The sequence below is a fragment of the Pan paniscus genome, chromosome 1 (assembly GCF_029289425.2).
Source record: "Pan paniscus chromosome 1, NHGRI_mPanPan1-v2.0_pri, whole genome shotgun sequence".
Taxonomy (NCBI): domain Eukaryota; kingdom Metazoa; phylum Chordata; class Mammalia; order Primates; family Hominidae; genus Pan; species Pan paniscus.
Window position 1 is genome coordinate 49,049,930 of NC_073249.2, and position 21,831 is coordinate 49,071,760.

The window sequence follows — 21,831 nt, forward strand, 5'->3', positions numbered from 1 at the left end:
CATGTTGGCCAGGCTGGTCTTGAACTCTTGGCCTCAGGTGAACCGCCTGCCTTGGCCTCCCAAAGTGCTGGGATTACAGGCGTGAGCCACCGTGTCCGGCCCAGAAGTATTTTAATGTTTACACAGCCAGTATGACTGCACTGATGTGCTAGGAGGATTATATTACTAGAAACTATCTTTCCCCATCATCCTTAACCATAAATCTTCAGGATCAGGATTCTGCTATCTTACCCTACTGTCTTTCCACAAGTAGTTACCCCTTTTCCTATTTGAGAAGGCATCATTGTGCCTCCGTAAGAGATGACCCTTCTACCTATAGCAGTCTAGGAAGGTTACTGTCATGACCTGTGGTTCCTTGTTCTTTCAGGAATTTCTTCCTCTATCCATTTGACTTGATACTGCCATCAACTTTTTTCTAAACCTCAGTTACACTTGGTCATTGTCCTGCTTAATAGCCATCAATGTGTGTCCGATGCCTAAAAATAAACAATCTCCCCACTTCTGGCAAGGGAAAAAAAAATCACACACATAACTTTAGAATGACATTCTAGGCCTCAGTTTCATTCCCAACGTCTTTTTCAATAACAACTTCTCTTCGTATCCTTCTCCCCATGCATGGGAATGCATATTCTCCCCCAAATACACCCTGTCAATCACCATCTGTGTCCCTCAATTCCCTCCAAGTAATCTCTTGCTAAAAGCCTATCGTACTTGCTGGTTATTCCGTCAGTGTCACACCCTCTCCTTTTTTTGGAAGCTGTGGAGGAAGCACGTGAGCTAAGCTGAGCAGCCAGCCTTTTTCCAGGGTTGATGTGGGCACCTAGAGAGAGACCATGACCGTCAGCTCTGAGGCTGTGTGAGTCTGGAGCTGCCACAACCATTTATTCTACAGCATGGCAAAAACCTGTCAGAGAGCAAACTCAACGCGGGAGCAGGGCCAAGGGGTCAAGGGATTTCAGGAATGTGCCCTGATAGGCATCAGTGAAACCCTGAGATACCTCCTTGGATTTCTCTTCTGCTGGGGACAATACATTCCCCTTTTTTGCCTAAATTAATTTGAGTTAGCTTTCTGTCGCCTGTGAGAACCAGGTGGCCCTTCTTCCAAGGCGCAGGTCATACGCCAACTCCTTCTTGTGTTCCTGCCTCCTTTTTCTCCGGCCTTTCTTTGCACTGTTTCGCCACTGCCTTGGGGCGTGTTGTTTTGCACATGCTTTATCCTGCTAGGATGTAAGGGCCTTCGGGAGGACAGATTCCTGGAGCGTCAAGACCAGATTACATGGCTAATTAGGGAGGAAGTGGGTGGTGGGCACTATGTGTGCGTTGCTCTTTTGTGAGATTAGGCAGGAAGAAAGAAAGGCTGGTAGGAAAAGGCGTAAGGGACCAGGCTCAAGGCTGGCTGAGCACTGGCTCTAGAAGGCTCAAGAAGAAAAAAATTCAGCTCAGAGTATATATGAACATTCATGCTTTTAAACAAAGGGAAGTCAGGGAAGAGGGAGGAAGATGGTATCAAAGAAAGAAAATTCACTGCAGAAATCCTATCTCAGGATCAGCAGGAGGGCTGGGAGAAGAGCTCAGAGAGGTTGGGGCTTGGGAAAGAGAAAAGGGTATTTATTCAGACACATGAATGGAGAAAATAATGTATTAAGATATGGTGACAATGTAACATGAAGAGGAGTTGAAGGAATACATACTTTATGATATTAATCTTGGCAAAGCAGCAAATCCTCAGTTTACTGGACATGTTATTTAAGGGTTTTAATTTAAGGCTATTTTCCTTAAAACTGCCTTAAGGATTTAACAGCTGTGTCTTTATTTTTCCTCCAAGTACAGGTCGCTTCTCATCAACTTCCTAAAGGGCCTCCTTGTCCGTATTCTCTTTCCATATTAATCTCTTCTCTACCCAGTGGCAGGCATTCTAAAGTGTAAATCTTATCTTGTCACCTTCTTTCTTGAAACACTGCAAATCTTCCCAGAAATTCTAGAATGACATTTCCAGTCCTTAGCTTAGCACATAGGCCCTGTATTCTGGTGATACAGATGTCATAGCCCAGCATGGGGATATATGTGGTAAGCAGGCCCTGCTCACCTGTCCAGACCACCTTCAGCCACCTCTTTCCTGCCCCCTTGCTTCCCTAATCCCCACCTCACATTTCACACCTCCACGATATTGAAGTTTCTTGGTATTTTCTGCCAAACCATGTGCTTTTCCATCCCTCGAAATCTTTCTGTATATTGCTTCAACTTAATTCAATAACATTCATTGAGCACAAAAAAGGTGTCTGTTGCTGTAGTGGGAGCTACAATAATCTTACTCAAACTCATTTACTCGGTTAACTCCTAACTTAGGTTAACTGCGGTGAAGGGATTGCCCTCCCTCTGCTGGAAGCCCTCCAGCCCCTCCCATCTGGCAGGAAGGGGGCAGCCTGCAATCCCCAAGAGCAGGTCTGGGGCTGCCAGGTGCTCCAGGCAGGAGGCCGGAGGGGGCTCACCAAGGCTTGCCCTGCAGGAGATGACAGTGCTGCCCCTAGCTTGTCCACCTGGGTGCAGAGGTCCTTGACCTCCTGTAGCCATTTGCTGGTAATTCATGCAGGATCCCTGTCAGCTTCTTCTTGATGGTATCCTTGGAGCTGCCATAGATCATTCTACTCTTAGGGGTACAGACTGAGGGGCTCAGAAGATAAACACTAGGTCCTCCTCTTGGCTCCCTTTGGTCTCATAGGTTGCGTCACAGAGGACATAGTGGCAGTCCTTGGCTGGCAGCATCTTGACCTTGACAACCACGGTGTAGGAGTTGTCAACAGCCTGCCCCACTTCACCTGCCAGGGTCCCCCTGCCCTCCTCAACGATGATGTTCTCGTCCCCACTCAGGCAGAAGAGCACCACCTTCTTATGCGTCTTCACCTCCTCTGCTGTTGAAGACTTGTGCTCCTTCTTATCATCATGTCATTGAACACCTTTTTTTTTCTTCTTTTTTTTTTTTTGAGACCGAGTCTTGCTCTGCCATCCAGGCTGGAGTGCAATGGCGCGATCTTGGCTCACTGCAACCTCCACCTCCCAGGTTCAAGCACCTCCAGCCTCCTGAGTAGCTGGGATTACAGGCATGTGCCATCATGCCCGGCTAATTTTTGTATTTTTAGTAGAGACGGGGTTTCACCATATTGGCCAGGCTCGTCTCGAACTCCTGACCTCAGGTGATCCACCCACCTCAGCCTCCCAAAATGCTAGGATTACAGGCATGAGGCACCACACCTGGCCTCACTGAGCACCTTGATGATGCCATCAGAAAGCCACACCTGATGCCGTGTTCCTGGAAGTAAGAAGGGGATGGCAGGGAGAGCCCCAGAAGAGGAGAATTGCTGCAGCTGCTGCCGGGATCCAACGGAACCAAAAATTCTTATGAAGGTGCTGGGTTGAAGCATGAAATTCATATGTAAGAATGGTACCTTTCGCTCCAGCGTTGGAACAGACTGTGGCTTTTTTTTTTTTTTTTTTCAGTTGAGCGTGAGGTGAAGTAGTTGGCTTATGTTTTGGGGCCAGGAGTCTCTTGAAACTCTCCACTTACTTGTGCTCAAAGTCCCAGAGGCATTTAGGAAATGCGAGGCATTTAGGAAATCACAGCCACATTCACTACAGTCCTCATTTTGTGGAATGACCTGGGCTATTTCTATTGTTTTATTTATCTTGTTTAAAAGAAAATTACTGAATGAGTATATTTGAATTCACTTAAGTCAGATACTGATATGATGTGACCCCACTCACTGTAAGGTCTCAGTTCTCCAGAAAGTTCTAGCCTGGGAATGCATTTGGAAAGTAATCAGCATGTAGTTTAGTAGTTAAAGCTGTGAGTGTGGATGTGTTCACCAAGGGGAGCGTGTGTCAAGAGTAAGAGGACGCAGCCTTGGGCAGAGCCTTGGTGAACACGGATGTTTATGGGGCTGGAGAAGGAGGAACCCAAAAACCAATCTAAAAAAGGTATGAGCCTGGAAAGTAACATGGAGACCAAGGACAAGTGTTTCAAAGAAAAGAGAGTGGTGAAAAGTGTCTAGTACTACAGAAAGAGGTATTCCCCTATCTTCTTTAATTCAGATAGGCCTGGAGGGCGTCCTTTAGGTTTAACAGCTTCTCCAAAGTGGCCACCATTGAAAGCCATAGTGGGGTAGAGATCAGATTGCAGAGGAAGGAGCTGGGAATGGGAGACTAGTTATTTCAAGAGTTAGAAGTGAGCATGGAAGGTTACTAGAGAGGGGGTTGTGGACTAAGAAAACGCTTTAAAAATAAATAGGGGAGGAAATTCTTGAGCCTGTTTTTATGATGAAGAGGAGAACCAGTTAAAAAGGAGAGCTTAGAAATAAAAGTGCACGGTGGTGGAGATGATTAATGGAACAAGGTCCTGGAGGATACGGGAGGGGACGATCTGAAGGCCGGGTCCAACATTTCACCTCGGACTGGTGGAAGGAATAGGAAAAGCAAGTGTTTTGCAAACCAGGAGCATGTCTTATTTGTGTCTTTGCCCCTGTGCAGCATGGTGCCTGTTTGCTGGAAGGTGAGGGAGGTACAGATGACTGTGCTGTAGGTGAGGGATGAAGGGTCAAGTGAGCACTTGCCTCTTTTCAAAGAGGAGCAGTCAGGACCCTCTATTGAAGGCACCTGAGAAAGTGGTGGGGCTTTGGAGACAGAGTGCAGGTTGGGAGGACCCACTGAAGGAGGTGGAGAGGAGAAGGGAGAAGTAATTGTGCTGGGGGAAATCTTGCTAAGATTGGGGACCATGAGGTTAGAGGCCAAATCCATGGGATGGGGGTGTCTTCTTCAGGAGTGTGCAGATGCCCATGGGTAGGAGTCAAGAAGGCAGCACCTGGCTGGGCATGGTGGCTCACGCCTGTGATCCCAGCACTTTGGGAGGCCGAGGCAGGAGGATCACCTGAGGTCAGGAATTTGAGACCAGCCTGGCCAACATGGCGAAACCCCATCTCTACTAAGAAAAATACAAAAATTAGTTGGGCTTGGTGGTGGATGTCTGTAATTCCAGCTACTCGGGAGGCTGAGACAGGAGAATTGCTTGAATCTGGGAGACGGAGGTTGCAATGAGCCGAGATCACGCTGTTGCACTCCAGCCTGGGCGACAGAGTGAGACTCCATCTCAAATAAAGAAAGAAAGAAGGAAGGAAAGAAGGAAGGAAGAGAAAGAGAAAGGAAGGAAGGAAGGACACGAAAGCAAGCAAGCAGGCAGCACCTATCAGAATAAGTCATCCATGTGGGAAGGGGGTGAGGGGCTACTCTCTGGCATTAACTTTCCATTTCTCCCCCAAAAGCTCAGAGCCTGCCCTGTCCTCAGACACTGAGGTGGAGAGAGCTGAACTCCTCCAGGCTCTCCCTTGGGGATTTGCATCTGTTTAGTGACCGTGCTGACCATCGCCAGCACTTGAACCAGCCTGGGTTGGGGGTTATGATTACTGGACTTCTGTGCTGCCCAGTTCCACCACACCCCTACTGTGCCTTTCCTTTTCTTCAGGTTCCTGAGCTCCCTGTATATATCCTAGAATGGTTAAAAATGTTAAACTGTCAATACCAGGTGTTATTGAAGATGCAGAGCAACTGGAACACTCAGACACTGCTTGTGGGAATGTAAATAGGAACAAACACTTCGAAAATTCTTTGTCAGTGTTGACTGTAAATATACCCAATGACAGTAATTCTACTCTGAAATATATGCCCAAGAGTAAATACACTAAAAAATGATATAAGAATGTGTACAGCAGCATTATTCCTAAAAATAACCCAAGATTAGAAACAACCTAGATGTCCATCAGTGGTAGAATTGATAAATAAATTTGCTATGGTCCTGCAGTTGAATACTATTCGGTAGAGAAAATGAGCTACTGCTACACACGAAAATATGGATGCATCTCACAAACATAATGCTGAGTGAGAGAAGAGGGATGCAACACACATGCTGTGTGTTGTAATTAGAGATAAATTTCAAAAGTGGGTGAAACTAATGGTTGGAGTAAGGACTGGGAGGGGACATGAAGGAAGCTGATGGGTTACTGAGAATGTTCTCTATCTTAATCTGGGTGGTGGTTACATGAGCATTTTTACATTTAAAAGTTCATTAAACTTCAAAAATTCATCAAGTATATTTATAGTTTCTGATTTTTTTTTTTTTTTGACAGAGTCTTGCTCTGTTGCCCAGACTGGAGTGCAGTGGTGCGATCTTAGCTCACTGCAACCTCCGCCTCCCGGGTTCAAGTGATTCCCTGTCTCAGCCTTCCAAGTAGCTGGGACTAGAGGTACATGCCACCACACCCGGCTAATTTTTTGTATTTTTAGTAGAGACGGGGTTTCACTGTGTTAGCCAGGATGGTCTCGATCTCCTGAATTTGTGATCTGCCTGCCTCGGCCTCCCAAAGTGCTGGCATTACAGGCATGAGCCACCACCCCCGGCCAGTTTCTGAATTTTTATATGTAAATGTTGAAAATATAATTTCTTAAAATACTGTGACTGATTCCAAGTCAGCATAGACTGTAATATGGACTATGTTAAATTTTATAAATAGCATTATTTAATTAGTTTTAAATTTATTATGCTTATTTCACTCTTCATTTTCTGTGATTTGATTTCATCTTATTGGACCATGAAATACTGATTGCAGTCAGTTTTAAATATGATTATTAGGTGGCTGGTATAATTTTGTTGGTATAAATGGTTCAAAAATCGAAGATTACATTTTTTTTTTTTTTTTTTTTTTTGAGACAGAGTTTTGCTCTTTGTTTCCCAGGCTGGAGTGCAATGGCGCGATCTTGGCTCACCGCAGCCTCCGCCTCCCGAGTTTAAGGGATTCTTCTGCCTCAGCCTCCCGAGTAGCTGGGATTACAGGCATGCACCAACACACCTGGCTATTTTTGTATTTTTAGTGGAGATGGGGTTTCTCTATGTTGGTCAGGCTGGTCTTGAACTCTCAACCTCAGGTGATCCGCCCACCTTGGCCTCCCAAAGCGCTGGGATTACACACGTGAGCCACCGCGCCTGGCCACATTTTTTTAAAACAGGTATTTTTGGTGGTTAAATATGATGGTTAAGTGAATTTATTTTCTGATAATCTATAATTCAATTAATTGGATTATTGATCAATCAATTTGCCATTTATAGTCTACTTAGGCAAACAACAGGATTGAATGGCAAATATTTAATCAGATTGCTCATTGTGGTAGACTTTTTTTTTTTTTGAGATGGAATCTCTCTCTGTCGCCAGGCTGGAGTACAGTGGCATGATCTCTGCTCACTGCAACCTCTGCCTCCCGGATTCAAGTGATTTCCTGCCTCAGCCTCCTGAGTAGCTGGGACTACAGATGCCTGCCACCACACCCAGCTAATTTTTGTATTTTTAGTAGAGATGGGGTTTCACCATACTGGCCAGGCTGGTCTTGAACTCCTGACCATGTGATCCGCCTGCCTCAGACTTCCAAAGTGTTGGGATTACAGGCGTGAGCCACCATGCCTGGCCATGTAGACATTGTTTTTGCCATGCAGCATCTATTCCCCATTTCTGTGACAGCAGCACTCTGTCTTTGCTTTTGTGGGTGCATTAGTTACCTGTTGCTGTGTCATAATATTATCACAGATTCAACAATATATTTGTCATCTCACAGTCCATAGGTCAAGAGTCGGGGTGTAGCTTCACTGGGTCCTCTCCAAGGCTACGACATGGTGGCTATGGCTGTGTTCTCATCTGAGGCTTGACTGGGGAAATATTTTCTTCCAAACTAACATGGGCTTTGGCTGAACTCAGTTCCTTGCAGGCCACTGCAATGAGGGCCTCATTTTCTTACTGGCTATTGTCTGGAGGCCAGCCTGAGGTCCTAGAAGCCATGCTCAGTCCCTTCCCACACAGGCCCTCAACAGAGCTGCTTGCTTAATGAAGTCAGCAAGGGAAAGAAAAAGACTTCAGCAAGACAGGTTCTACAATATTTTCAAACAATTATGTATACCCCATCACCTTTGCTGTGTTCTATTAGTTAGAAGCCAGACACAGGCTGTGTTCATTCTTAAGTGGAAGGGATTGCACAAGAGCATGAATGCCAGGAGGTGGACTCATGGCAGCCACTTGTATGAGTATTATGAGTCTATCTGCCACAGTAAGGAACAGTCTGCTTCTCATGCCATGTTTCGGGTCCAGCAGACTCCATCCCTCTCACCTTGGCTAAGCCAATCACCATATTCCATTCTCTGGCCACAGTGATTGGATCAAGGTTGGGCATGCCACCAAGGTCAAGCCAACTGGGGCCCATGTGACTCAAGTGCTCAGAAAATAAAGTGTTGAAACATCAATAAAGCAGACTCACCCTTCCACAGGAGAGGAAGGGGAGAACGCTGGGAAGGGAACCCAGGATTCAGAAACAGTGGTGCTGGAAGGTAGATTCTGGAGTTATTATTTGTGTCCCAAATTGAGCCCACCTGAGGTAGTCCCTATTCCTGGCTTTTGAGTAATGGACATGTCACACTTTGGAAATCATTGCTCTAACCAATTGAATATATATATTGTGTGTTTGCCATACTCAGGTAAAGATTAACATGGTGTCAGGCACATAAACATGACTTATATTAAAAGAAAAAAAGTCAAGTGCCAAAATGAGTGGGCATAGCATGTAATATGACCGAGGTTGATATTATGAATTGCATCACAATCTAAAGAAAAAGTAGATTCTACCTGTTTGTCTGTAACTGTGTCAGGCTAAATGTCTGAGTGGATTTTCACTACATTTGGAGATCATATTTGGCATGGCTTGACTTAAAGCATAGATTTTGAGTAAGGTAACTGTGAAGTCTGATTTGCCCAGAAAAGCTCCAGTTTAGACCTGTTGTCCCAGTATAATTATTACTAGTGTTTCCTTTCACTCTTTAAAGTGTCAAGTTTGGACAATAAATTATATGATTACCCCAGCTCAGAAGTGTGTTCCAGATTCACTTGGAAAGCCTTAGAGAGGACCATTTCCATTTCCAAGAGACAGCCTGTTATCCCCTACAACTGCAGACGGGGAAGAACCCCTGTGACTGCTGATTGAGAGAGACATGCACGGTACGCAGTTATTAAGATACTGTGTACAGAACAAGCAGGGATTCCAACTGAATATGCACCCAAATTCTTAATAAAAGAATTATAGGTGTTGACTTGCAATTTAGATGCTTCTAACATGAGCACTCTATCTTGAACTTCATGGTTAGAAGCAGCAGGGATTCGTTGAATTATTAATGAAATGACTGGTTCACTCAAGGAACTCTAGTTCTGCAAGTTAAGAAATTTAAATAAGAAATGAGTTGGAGGAATTAGAATTTGGAGACCTGCTTGGAAGCAACAGATGAAAGGAAGGATACAAATAGCAAGTGGAGATCAAGGAATCCTGTGGTAGGTCTGCAAAGGCCTCAGCACACTTCAGAGTCCTCTCTTTTTGCTTCCTTCCTCTCGTTTAGAACAAGGACTAAAAATTGCCTTCAAAGAAAAGGAAAGGAAGGTGGAGAGTTGGGGTGGGATTGAGACCATGGGGGAAGATGAGGGAGGTGGTATAATGTAGAATCTTTTTTTTTTTTTTTTTTTGAGATGGAGTCTCTCTCTGTCTCCCAGGCTGGAGTGCAGTGGCATGAGTTTGGCTCACTGCAACCTCCCCTTCCCAGGTTCAAGTGATTCTACTGCCTCAGCCTCCCAAGTAGCTGGGACTACAGGCCCAGCTAATTTTTGTATTTTTAGTAGAGACGGGGTTTCATCGTGTTAGCCAGGATGGTCTCGATCTCCTGACCTCATGATCCACCCGCCTCAGCCTCCCAAAGTGCTGGGATTACAGGCGTGAACCACCGCACCTGGCGTTTGAATCTTTACAATCATAAGCTCTAGAGATAACTACTAGGATTTGAATATTGACTCTTACCTTGATAATTTTATGTCCTTGGACAGAGTTACTATGATTAATTTCATCATCCATAAATTATTATGCTAAATTGTGAGGATTAAATGAGATAATATATGTGATATGACTAGCACAGTCCTCAGAACATAGTAAAAATCTCAGTCAAAATTAGCTTCCATGAAGAACAGTTGTTGAGCTCCATACAGAGTAATGTATCATTACTACTCATGTTACCTTGAATAACATTTGTTGAGCTCCCTACATAGTAATGTATCGTGTACTTTAAACACATTACCTAGGTCTGTTGCAGTGGCTCACACCTGTAATTCCAGCACTCTGGGAGGCTGAGGTGGGAGGACGGCTTGAAACCAGGAGTTCGAGACCAGCCTGAGCAACATGGCAAGCCCCCTCATCTCTACAAAAAATACAAAATTTAGCAGGTATTGTGGCACATGCCTGTAGTCCCAGCTACTTGGGAGGCTGAGGTGGGAGGATTCATTGAGCTTGGGAGGTCAAGGCTGCAGTGAGCCATAATCGTGCCACTGCACTCCAGCCTGGGCGACAGAGTGGGACCCTGTTTCAAATAAATAAAATTAATGTATTAGCTAATTTCATACAATGGACTAGATATTTCCATCATAAATGGAGGAAACTGAGGCTCAGGGATTCCATAATTTGCCTTGTTGGCTAGTGAGAGGTACACTAGAATTTATGTTCCCATAAGCCTGGCTGCATTTGATGGCTCTTCCACCACCCCAGGCTGCTTTGTCTGAACCACTCCTGTATCCCCGGAGCCTAGAACGCTGCCTACCACTCAGGCACCCACCAAGTATGTGTTGGCTGACTGCATGAATGCTTCCTGTCTCTTCTCACGATGACGGTTCTTTTGTTCAGTGTGTTGGGCATTTGAGTATCTGGCCTGCAGTGTAGGACACTGCACTCATTAGTATGCTGCTTCTTCTATTTAAGCCTTTGTTTGTGTGTTGCCAATCCCCTGGCTAGACGGGGAATTCTCGGGCCAGGATTGCCTTGTATTCACTAATGCAGGGGACTAAGCTCCAGCATGTTGGAGCCCAGAAAGCACTTTCCAGAAAAAGATTCTTTAGAACATCCAAGGATGGAGTATCCTGACTTTTTTTTTTCTTTTAAACATTCAGATATCAAATGCACACTTGGCTAGCTAATCTGTCTTAACTAGGATCAAATGTATGAAACTGTCTTCACACTGGCAGCTGAGCCAAAAATGAATATTTGGCATGCTTAAAACAACCGTTGCCTGCTTTTGTTTTTGAAGGCTGTATATTTCAGCAGAAAGAGCGCTGGACTTGGGGCGTGAGTCACTTAACTTCTTGGGCTCTCCTTCCTTCCTTCCTTATTTATTTATTTATTTATTTATTTATTTATTTATTTATTGAAACAGAGTTTTGCTCTTGTTGCCCAGGCTGGAGTACAATGGCGTGATCTCGGCTTGCTGCGACCTCTGCCTCCTGGGTTCAAGCGATTCTCCTGCCTCAGCCTTCCAAGTAGCTGGAATTACAGGCATGCACCACCATGCTTGTCTAATTTTGTATTTTTAGTAGAGACGGGATTTCTCTATGTTGGTCAGGCTGGTCTCGAACTCCTGACCTCAGGTGATCTGCCTGCCTCGGCCTCCCAAAGTGCTGGGATTACAGGTGTGAGCCACCATGCCTGGACTTCCTTCCTCATTTATAAAGCCAGGATGATAATGTATGCTCTAGTAACCCGAAGCTTGGTGAGGTCAGAAGATACAGACTATTTTAAAGGCATTTTTGTAGTGTACCATTAAATTAAAAAGGATCATCTATAGAGCTTATTGGTGGTGAGATTATGGGTGATTTTTTCTTCTCAGTTTAGCCTATATGTATTTCCTAATTTTGATATTATGAACTTTTTTCCCACTTTGCTTGAGTTACTAAAAGTCATTTAAGATTCCCGGTAGAAAGACTGTGGGCTGGGTGCAGTGGCTCATCCCTGTAATCCCAAGGCTTTGGGAGGCTGAAGCAGGAGGATCACTTGAAGCCAGGAGCTATGTTCCTTGGGCAACATAGCAAGATTCCATCTCTACAAAAAATAAAAATTAAATTAGCCAGGCATATTGGCACACGCCTATAGTTCTAGCTACTTGGGAGGGTGAGATGGGAGGATTGCTTGAGCCCATGAATTTGAGGTTGCAGGGAGCTATAATTGCACCACTGCACTCCAGCCTAGGTGACAGAGCAAGACCCTGTCTCTAAAATAAAATAAAATAAAATAAAATAAAATAAGAAAAGGTTGTGACTTACGCTTTGATATTTTAGTTGACATTTCAGGGTCATTTTGGCAAATATCTGATATTGTACAATTGATATATCTAAATGACAGTGTAATTAATATGAGAGAATGATTACTGCTGATTTTTAGGGACTGTAGGTTACCTGTTACAGTCTGATAAGGAGGTTTGGTTTCTCCTCCAGCCTAGCTTCTAGTATGCAGCTGGGAGTAGAACAGGCCTGGACAGTTTTGCCTGTGAAAAACTAAGGTCCTTGTGATTCTACCCCTCTCCAGACTCTTGTTAGTATCAAGAGAGATAATTAAAATTGAACACAACTGTAAGTTCACTTTTAAGCGTGGATAAATGCTACACAAGACTACAACAAATTCAAAAGTAGGAAGACGTGATCTGTGACCTTTAATGTTTTTAGGGAGTTTCTTAGGTTCTCCTCAGTTTGGCCTATCCCAGTTTATGCTTTTTCTTCCAAAGGTGTGCTTTTAAAATTACTGAGGAATAACACCTACTCATTGTTATTTCTGCTTCTTTTAAACTGGTGATTATTCAGAGTCACACGTTCAAGTATCACATTGACACTGCCTTTTATGATGGCTTGGCTGCTTTGTTTGACTTCTGTGGACCTGAATCATCCTAGCAGTTGAGACTGAAAAGTGCAAGTCTCAGCTGAGGTCCCAGCTTCAGTGGAGGTTTCTTCTGCCCACACCACATTTGTCACCAACTATTCCTATTTAATTCCATGGTCTTGGAATGTTTTTTCCCATATACACTTCTAGAGATAATTTTAAAGATTATGGGCAGCGGGCAAGTTGGCTCACACCTGTAATCCCAGCACTTTGGGATATCGAGGAGGGAGGATTTCTTGAGCCTAGGAGTTTGAGACTAGCCTGGGCAACATGGTGAAACCCCATCTCTATAAAAAGTTCAAAAAGTAGCTGGACATGGTGGCACATGCTTGTAGTTCCAGCTACTCAGGAGGCTGAAGTGGGAGGATTGCTTGAGCCTAGGAGGTCAACAGTGTAGTAAGCTGTGTCCATGCCACTGCTCTCCTGCCTGGGTGACAGAGAGAGACCCTGTCTCAAGAAAAATGTACTCTTTTGCACAAGTTTTAGTGTACATTTAACATTTTTCATAAATTTAAATATCAGATTTTGAAAATCGATAATAAATCTATAATATCTTTTGTTTAAGGATTCTCAACCAGGAGTGATTTTGCTCCCCAGGAGACATTAGGCAAAGTCTTGTGGTCACAGCTGTGTGTGTGTGTGTGTGTGTGTGTGTGTGCATCTGCACGCAGAGATCAAGGATACTGGTCAAGATCCTATAATGCACTAGACAGCAAACTATAACACAAATTATCCAGCCCCAAATGTCAACAGTGCTGAGGCTAAGAAACTGATTTAAATGTGTCCAAAGGAATATGAATATCATGGGATTTTGCACTTACCAGGGCCAATTTAAAAAATACATAACCTGGGGCCGGGCGTGGTGGCTCAAGTCTGTCTTCCCAGAACTTTGGGAGGCTGAGGCGGGTGGATCACCTGAGGTTGGGAGTTTGAGACCAGCCTGACCAACATGGAGAAACCCCGTCTCTATTAAAAATACAAAATTAACTGGGTGTGGTGGTGCATGCCTGTAATCCCAGCTACTCGGGAGGCTGAGGCAGAAGAATCGCTTGAACTCGGGAGGCCAAGGTTGCGGTGACCTGAGATCGTGCCATTGCACCTTAGCCGGGGCGACGAGGGCAAAACTGTCTCAAAAATAAATAAATAAATAAATAAATAAGAATAAAAATAAAAAAATAAAAAAATTACACGACTCTTCCATAGCATTGTTCCTTTTTTTCCTTGGAACTGTATTTCCATTCTCTTTCCCTCATAGAATTTTACCTTGATGAAATTCATCCTTATGCTTGAAAGCCCTTATTAACTACCACGTAATTCTCTGCTACAAAACTAGGTATATAAATTGAAATTTCTTTTCAAATATCCTATAAGGTTCTAAATGTTAACATTTTTCCTCTGTATTGAGGTAGCACTGGAAATTGATCAAAACACCATATATATATTACAACCTATTTGATACATTTGATAGATGAGTTTTAAACACAAAAATCTTTTGGTTGAAATGCATCTCTTAACGGGATGAAATGGGGAGGGAATTTCAGGGACCTGGTACATAGGCTTTGGGTGAAGTGGAGGTTTATATTTTCTCAGGTGGATCAATTTTAGAAAAAGATTTTGAAATGCATTTCCTTAAAACTATTTGTGCCCACGTACCCTCTGGAAAGTCTTCGTGTACCCACAGAGATACTCACATATCAGCCTGATTTGGCTCTCTTTGGTTTCTGAGTAACTTAGCAACGCTTTTCTTTTAATGATTCAGACAGTTTTGCATGCAGCTAATGCATGTTAAAGAAAGCTAAGCCAGTGTATATTATAAATACTTTATAAGTCAAGCAAGTAGAATTTCTCACAGGAGTCATAATTACAGTGGAGGCGGCATACCATTGTAGTGAGAGTTCTGGAGTCAGGCACAGTATTTGTTCCTGTTCTTCATCACTACTGGCTCTTTGACTTGGGGCAAATGATTACCTGCTCTGGTCTGTAGCTTTCTCACCTATGATAAACAGGGGTCACTAATAGATTCCTCAATTGGTTATTGCAAGATTTAAATGAGTCATGCATACAAAGCACTTAGTACAGTGAGTGCCCAACATATCCTAAGCACTCAATAAATACTAGCTGTTGTTATCTTTAGACATTATAGGGTTTATCTCAAGGGATGGGCACTAGAAAAGCAATGGAATAGGCATTTCAGTCTTTTTTCTTATATCATGGCTCTTTTTTGCACGATTTACTGTACCCAACTTCCCTGATGTTATGGACAGCAGTGGGTCTTTGATATTCCCATTGATCATGAGCTCTGGAAGCCCAAGGCTGTGAGGCTGCTGCAAGGCACCGGCTCCCAACAGCAATGTGCTCTCATTTTCTGGTCAGCCTCACAAGGACAAACGTAAACTCTTGAACACCTGGGAGAGTGAGCCTCTGAATGCCTGAAGTTATTTTTAATATTCTCAGAATGCTGTCTGGGAGTTGCATGATGTAGATGGACGGCACTCATTTGAGGTCTCCTATAGGGTCAGTTGGACAAAACATGTAAAGGCATGACTTCAAGTAACTGGACCAAAGTACCTTAATCCTTGTATCGACAACCATCCTATTGGGTTACACAGTTTTAATCCCAGAGGAGTTGTCTCTTGACATTAAACTGTCCAAACAGTATTTATATCTGCGGCTGCCCTGCAAGATCACTTAACCCTGCACAGCCGTTTAAAAGTAGTTAATGACAGAACCGGCATGACTTGCCCCTTATGAATGATCACATAAGTTCGACCTGTGCTGTCATGGTTTATGGAGGAAGGCAGTTTGTCCATAGCCTGCTTCAACCACAGCAGGTAATTTGAAATGAAATGAGACAGTTTCTACAAGCAGATTGATTTGGGAATCTTGCCTGTTCTTCCCTTTGACCCTTGACAAGTTGACACTACAAAGATTGTGACTTTAAAAAATGATTGGGTGCAAATACATTTAGGTAGATGATTTACTGTGTGCTGAAGCAAGGACAGTGCATTTAGAGCGATGCTGTGAGGGAAGGTAATTGTAAACTTTAACAACTCATGTTTTATGTTTCTGTATCTTATTAATTATCCTACTAGGTGAATCCACTGATAATCCTTGATCAAGTAGTTTATATTCCTGGTAAGAGACCAGAGACCCAATTTCAGGATTAAGAGATATAGCATTTATGATAAACTTATTAAAAGTTACAGATTCAGTTAGTTATTTTGGCCGTAAATCACAGCTTGTATATAAGGATAAGAAGTCGCGGTCTCTTTCATGGATTCTGTTCTTTTTCTTCTGGTTTTCCTAAATATAGTTGAACATATACAGGAGAAAAACATTGTGATTAAAAAGATAATCAGCTTGATTTTTGATAACCAAAGAGTTACCAGGGATATCTGAAAAGAAAAGAAATTCCCAACTATGAATTCACACATGTTATTTTCTAATTTAGATTTTCACACCAAATAATATGTAATAAGTAAACACGTATTTTCCATATTATTTCTATTCTATTCTTCTGGTGCAGTTTTTCTTAGAAGTGAGGTTTTGTCATGAATTGGTGCTACCATAAGTAGAATTTTAAAATTGACTGTCTTCCAAAACAAAAATAAAAAAGACAGTAAGGTAATTTTTAAAAAACGGTTTCCTTAGTTCACAGTGATATAATATTTATGCTGAGATTGTTTTAAATGAACTCTGTGATAGAATTGTTGATTTATTAATATTTGGATTTGGGTTGATGTTCCTTTTACATTTGCTGTAGGAAATACCCACGACATGAGGTTTGTAAGCTTTTGTGTTTTTCTCTATTCTAACCACTCTGCTTGAAATATAATTTTGAAGATGCTAGTAAAAAATATAACAAATTCCCTATTGGTCTCCGTTTAAATTATTTACTACCCTTTTGAGCCATATCTTCATTGAACTATGTTAAAAGTATTTTGCTGAAATGTTTCTTTATGTTGTCCATCGGGTTTAATAGACGTGCCGTTTAATAAGCTCTCTACCTGTAAGGCTAGACTATTTGACCTCTATGCCCTGCCACTGGTAGACATAGTATAAGATTGCTTTGTGAAATAAAGCTGTCGGTAACATCAACAAAATAAAAAATGATCGTATTCCAATACTCTCTGCTGAGTACTATGACAGCACTGAAATATGGAATAAAATTGAAAGTAGATTAGTTTTGGGTCTTAAGTCATGTTTTGACAAGAAATAAGAGAGGAGAACATATCTTTGAACTTTTAGTTTTAAAGTTTTTTAATGAAAATATTTATCATTTTGTAAGGTTCCTTCTTTCTTTATCACATCTAGGCTGTATAACCTTAAAACAATTCGTTCTCTTATTGTGAGGGATATAAATACTCTTCTATCTTTATATTAAATATCATAAAGGAGACACGCACAGTGAGAGACGGCTTGACACTTACAAGTTAAAAATTGTCACACTAATAAAAAAGCTTATTGAAGAGGCTGGAAAATCAGTCATTAATAAGCTATATATTTTTAGGGTATGTAAAGCATGTAAATACTGTAGACAAGCAGGCTGCTTTTGCTGTATTTTTTGCTCACTTTTTGGAATGGTTTGAATCTGAAGAGGAAGAATAAATATGTCAGAGTGGAGAAAGCCTTGCTGGTGATTGCTTTCAACCTGAAGGAATTTGAAAATTGCTGCGACGTGCAGATTGTGAAATTATTTCTTTTGCCTCTGTGGTTACATATTAATCAGCTGAAATCATGACAAATAAATGGCATTGATGGCCCACAGGGAGTGTGGGTTGAGTACAGTAGCCCTTCCCTCCAGGAGTTTGCAAACATCCTATGTCACCAAACGGGAGATTGTGGAGCTCTTAAAAATGCAGTGCCTCCTTCCCTTCATTGCATATGCTGAGTGATTACACAGGGGGCAGGTTAAACCACACTCCTTGTTCATCTCAGAATGAACTTTTCTTTCTTCATATTCTTTCCCTTTAAAACACAGGATACAAATTCTCTGCACAGGTCACTGGGCTGTCCTTGCTTTCTCCAGCGTGTTCAGGGGCCCTCAGCCCATAGGGGCAAAGCTCACTGACGGGAGCCTTCTAACCCTGGTGTCATTTTAAAAAATTGAAATTGACCCCCCACCCTGCTCTCCACCAGTAAATGTGAATTACATGATAGCATGGGGCTATAACTTTGGTCAGACCCTTATGAAATGCTGTTTTTAGTCATGAAAAGAGCCATTGTCTTAATCTTAAATTTTTCATATTAAGAAATTTAAAAAATAAATGGAAAAAAGCAAAGGTTGTATTGGCTAAAGTTTCTGGAAAAAAATTTTCTTACAAGATTTCAAACAATTTCTCCTATGATATTTTAAAATGTACAAAGGGAAAAAAATTAAAAATTAGAGGAATATTAAATATAGCTATGTTTCTTAGCTGAAGTGTATACCAAAAGTGTGATGGAGGTCCTGTAATATCACCCCTTAATTTGTTCCGTTACATGGTTTTAACCTTGACTTTGCTAAATAATATCTTTAAACAGGACAATGAATTACTGTGGTCATTAGGTTGGTGTCATTTGTCATGATCGGTGTAGGCTTGACTCCTGAATATAGAAGGCTGTTAAATAACTATATAATTATCAATGATCCAGGCCAAATTTACATGTGTGTTTTATTCATGGTTTTTTTTTTTTTTTTTTTGGTCAAGTGTCAAGCTCCAGGAAGGGCCCTGAACATCTCGAGAGGGTCAAAGAGTGTGCTACAGACTTTTAGAGGACTGGGGGTGGCCATGTCCTAAGAAACAGGTCCTTGGCCAGTGGAGATTTCTGAGAAGAGATCAAGGCTAGGCAAGGAAGGGACTGTGCATAAGGGTAGGGAAAGGTAACAGAATTGGAGGTGAGATAAAATTTTGGCATTTGAGAAGAGAAGAGAGAAGGGAAGTATTGGTAGAAAATTAACAGTAATTATAATACAGGGAAGGGACTTGGAAGGCATTCCATTTTGAAGTAGGTGAGGGGATAGAGTTTTCACAGTGGCATTCTGTATGTCAGCCTGGGGTTCAAGAACCAGGTCTGCCAGATCATAGCTGTAATACTTTTGGCAAACCTTCTTAGTGTCAGAGTTTTAATTTGTAAAATGGAGATAAAACTGAGGTGGCTTCCCTGGAAGTGAATTCAATAAACTACTTGAAAGTGCCTAGCATGGTTGCCAACACACAGCAACTATCCAATCAGTACTGGTGGCCTTTTCTCCCCTCTTCATTCTGAAATGAGGATGTCAACCTCTTCCTTCTTTCAGATTTTATGAACCTGAAGATGTCCATTCTATTCTTGTGAAAGGGAGTATTCTAGAAGTTTTTTTCACCTTCACTAAACCGAAAATTCGTATTCTAGTTTCAATTACTCCAGTTATTTGGTTTAAGAAATCCAGACTAGAACCTAGTGTCAATGAATTTTAGAGATAATTTGCATTGCGGTTTTGTAATTAACATTGATTAATATTACAAGAGAATATGGGAGATGAGATGAATAAGTTTCTCACTTGGGCTCTTGTTTATTTATTCATTTATCTATTTGTTTATGCATTTGGTCATTCTTGAAAGATTCAATTTGGTAGAAAAAGAAGGTTTCCTGAAGCAATATGTTGCAATAAGATCTTTGCTCTCAAGTAATTTAAAATCTAGTAAAGAAGAAAAAGATGCCTACAAAAAGTTTAAGCCTGGTGGCAAAGGAAAAAGAATATGGTCAGGAGGGTTTTGCAGAAACATTGAAGTGACCATTGAGAAGTTGCCATCTTTGAGACGCAGGATGGAGGTGAGCATTCTGCGATAGGAATGAGGACCAGGAGAGCTGTGAAGGATGTTCCAATTATTGTGGGGAGCACTGTCCTGAGAGGCACCCTCCAGGGCAAGAGTGCCAATACATCATGTCAGCAACAGATGGAGTTACAGGGTGCATGGGGTTAATCTCAGCCATAGCCTGTGGGATGTTTGCCGTGCTCTGACTTACTTTTGAGGTGTCATTTGGACGTTACTAACCTCATGATGATCTCTAAGTGCAGAAACAGGGAGAGGGTTAAAAGTTCTAGTAAGAGAAGGCAGATGACACCAGTGAAAATAAAAGTAGTATATTTTTCTAAAACGATGAACAAGGACATACACCACACATGGTTAAGGGATGAGTCCTCACTTGGGCCGTAAGCTCAATGCAGCACAAGGTTCAGGATAAGAACTCAAGAGATTTAACATCACCATTATTTTAGAAGCCTTTAATTTCTTTCCCTTTCTTCTTTTCTTTTTCTTTTTTTTCAGGGTCTCACTCTGTTGCCCAGACTGGAGTGCAGTGTTGCGATCTCAGCTTACCGCAATCTCCACCTCCCAGGCTCAAGCGATTCTCCTGCCTCAGCCTCCCAAGTAGCTAGGATTACGGTGCACGCCACCATGCCTGGCTAGTTTTTGTATTTTTAGTAGAGACGGGGTTTCACCATGTGAGCCAGGCTGGTCTCGACCTCTTGACCTCAGGTGATACACCCGCTTTGGCCTCCCAAAGTCCTGGGATTACAGATGTGAGCCACCGTGCCCCGCCGAAGCCTTTAATTTCTTTGAGAATCTTCTTTATCACTGTTAAAGTCAGAGGACAATAATAATAATTGTAACACTACATATATGTGTTCACTGTGTGCCAGGCACTGTTTGATGTAATTTATATATATATAAACTCATTTAAACTTCATAACAACTCTATAAGGTAAGATATTATTACCCGTATTATAGATGAGAAAACTGAGGTGCAGAGAACTTGTGTAACATGCCTGTGGTCATCCAGTAAGTGAACTAAGATTCTAAATCAGGAAGTCTGTTGTAAGAGTCCATGATTCTTATGAAGCCTGGAATGAAGCATTGTTTTGTAATTTACTCATTTACTCATTCAACCAACCAACTAACCAACCAACCAACCAACCAACCAACCAACTAACCAACCAACACATTTATTGAGTATGTACTACATGCTAGTTACTCAGCAAGACATCAGAGCAAGAGTGGGGACCAAAAGCAGATGCTACCTTCATGAAACTTACAGATAAATCAGAGAGATAGATATTATTCAAATAATAACGTCAGTAATGATAAAATTTCAATATGAGCAAGAGGTGCAAGGTGCTAAGAAAGCTCACAATAGAGAAATTGGGCCTAGTAAGAAAAAACTTCCTTGAGAAAATAGTATCTGAAGCTGGGATCTGAAAGATGAGTAAGAGTTAACCAACTAAATGGGAGCAGAATTTGTGCTTTACAGCCCTTGTGACAGGAGGGAGAGTTGAGGCTGAGGAACTGAAAGAAGGTCATTTTGATACTAGGAAGAGATGAATGCTACACGAAGTCAAACCATGTAGGAAGAGTTTGTGGGCTATGGAAAGGAATTTATTGTTTGTCTCAAGATCAATAGAAAGCAATTGAAATATTTTCAATGCGGGAAGGGTGGCATGGTTTGGGTTTCACATCACTCCTCTTGCTGCAACATGGAAAATGGATTTGAGATAGACCTGGGGTGGATGCAGAGAGCTGGGCTATGGGCCAACTGCATGAACTCTGGTGAGATATGATGGAGTTCAAACCAGAGGGTGACAGTGGAGGTGGGGAGAAATAGACAAATCCAAGAGATACGTGGCATGCAAAATCCACAAAGCTTGTTGATGGGTTAGATGTGGGGAGACGCAGATGGCCCCTGGGTTGGTTTCTGGGGCTGGATGATGGTGGTGCCATCTCCTGTGATGGGGACACTGGCAAAAGACCTTGGTGGTTTTTGTTCTGACTCTGGACAAGTAGAGTTTGGAGTTGTTTTTTTTTGAGATGGAGTCTTGCTCTGTCACCTAGGCTGGAGTGCAGTGGTGCGATCTCGGCTTGCTGTAAACTCCGCCCCCTGGGTTCAAGTGATTCTCCTTCTTAGGCTCCTGAGTAGCTGGGATTACAGGTGCCTGACACCACCCCTGGCTAATTTCTTTTTGCATTTTTAGTAGAGACGGGGTTTCACCATGTGGGTCAG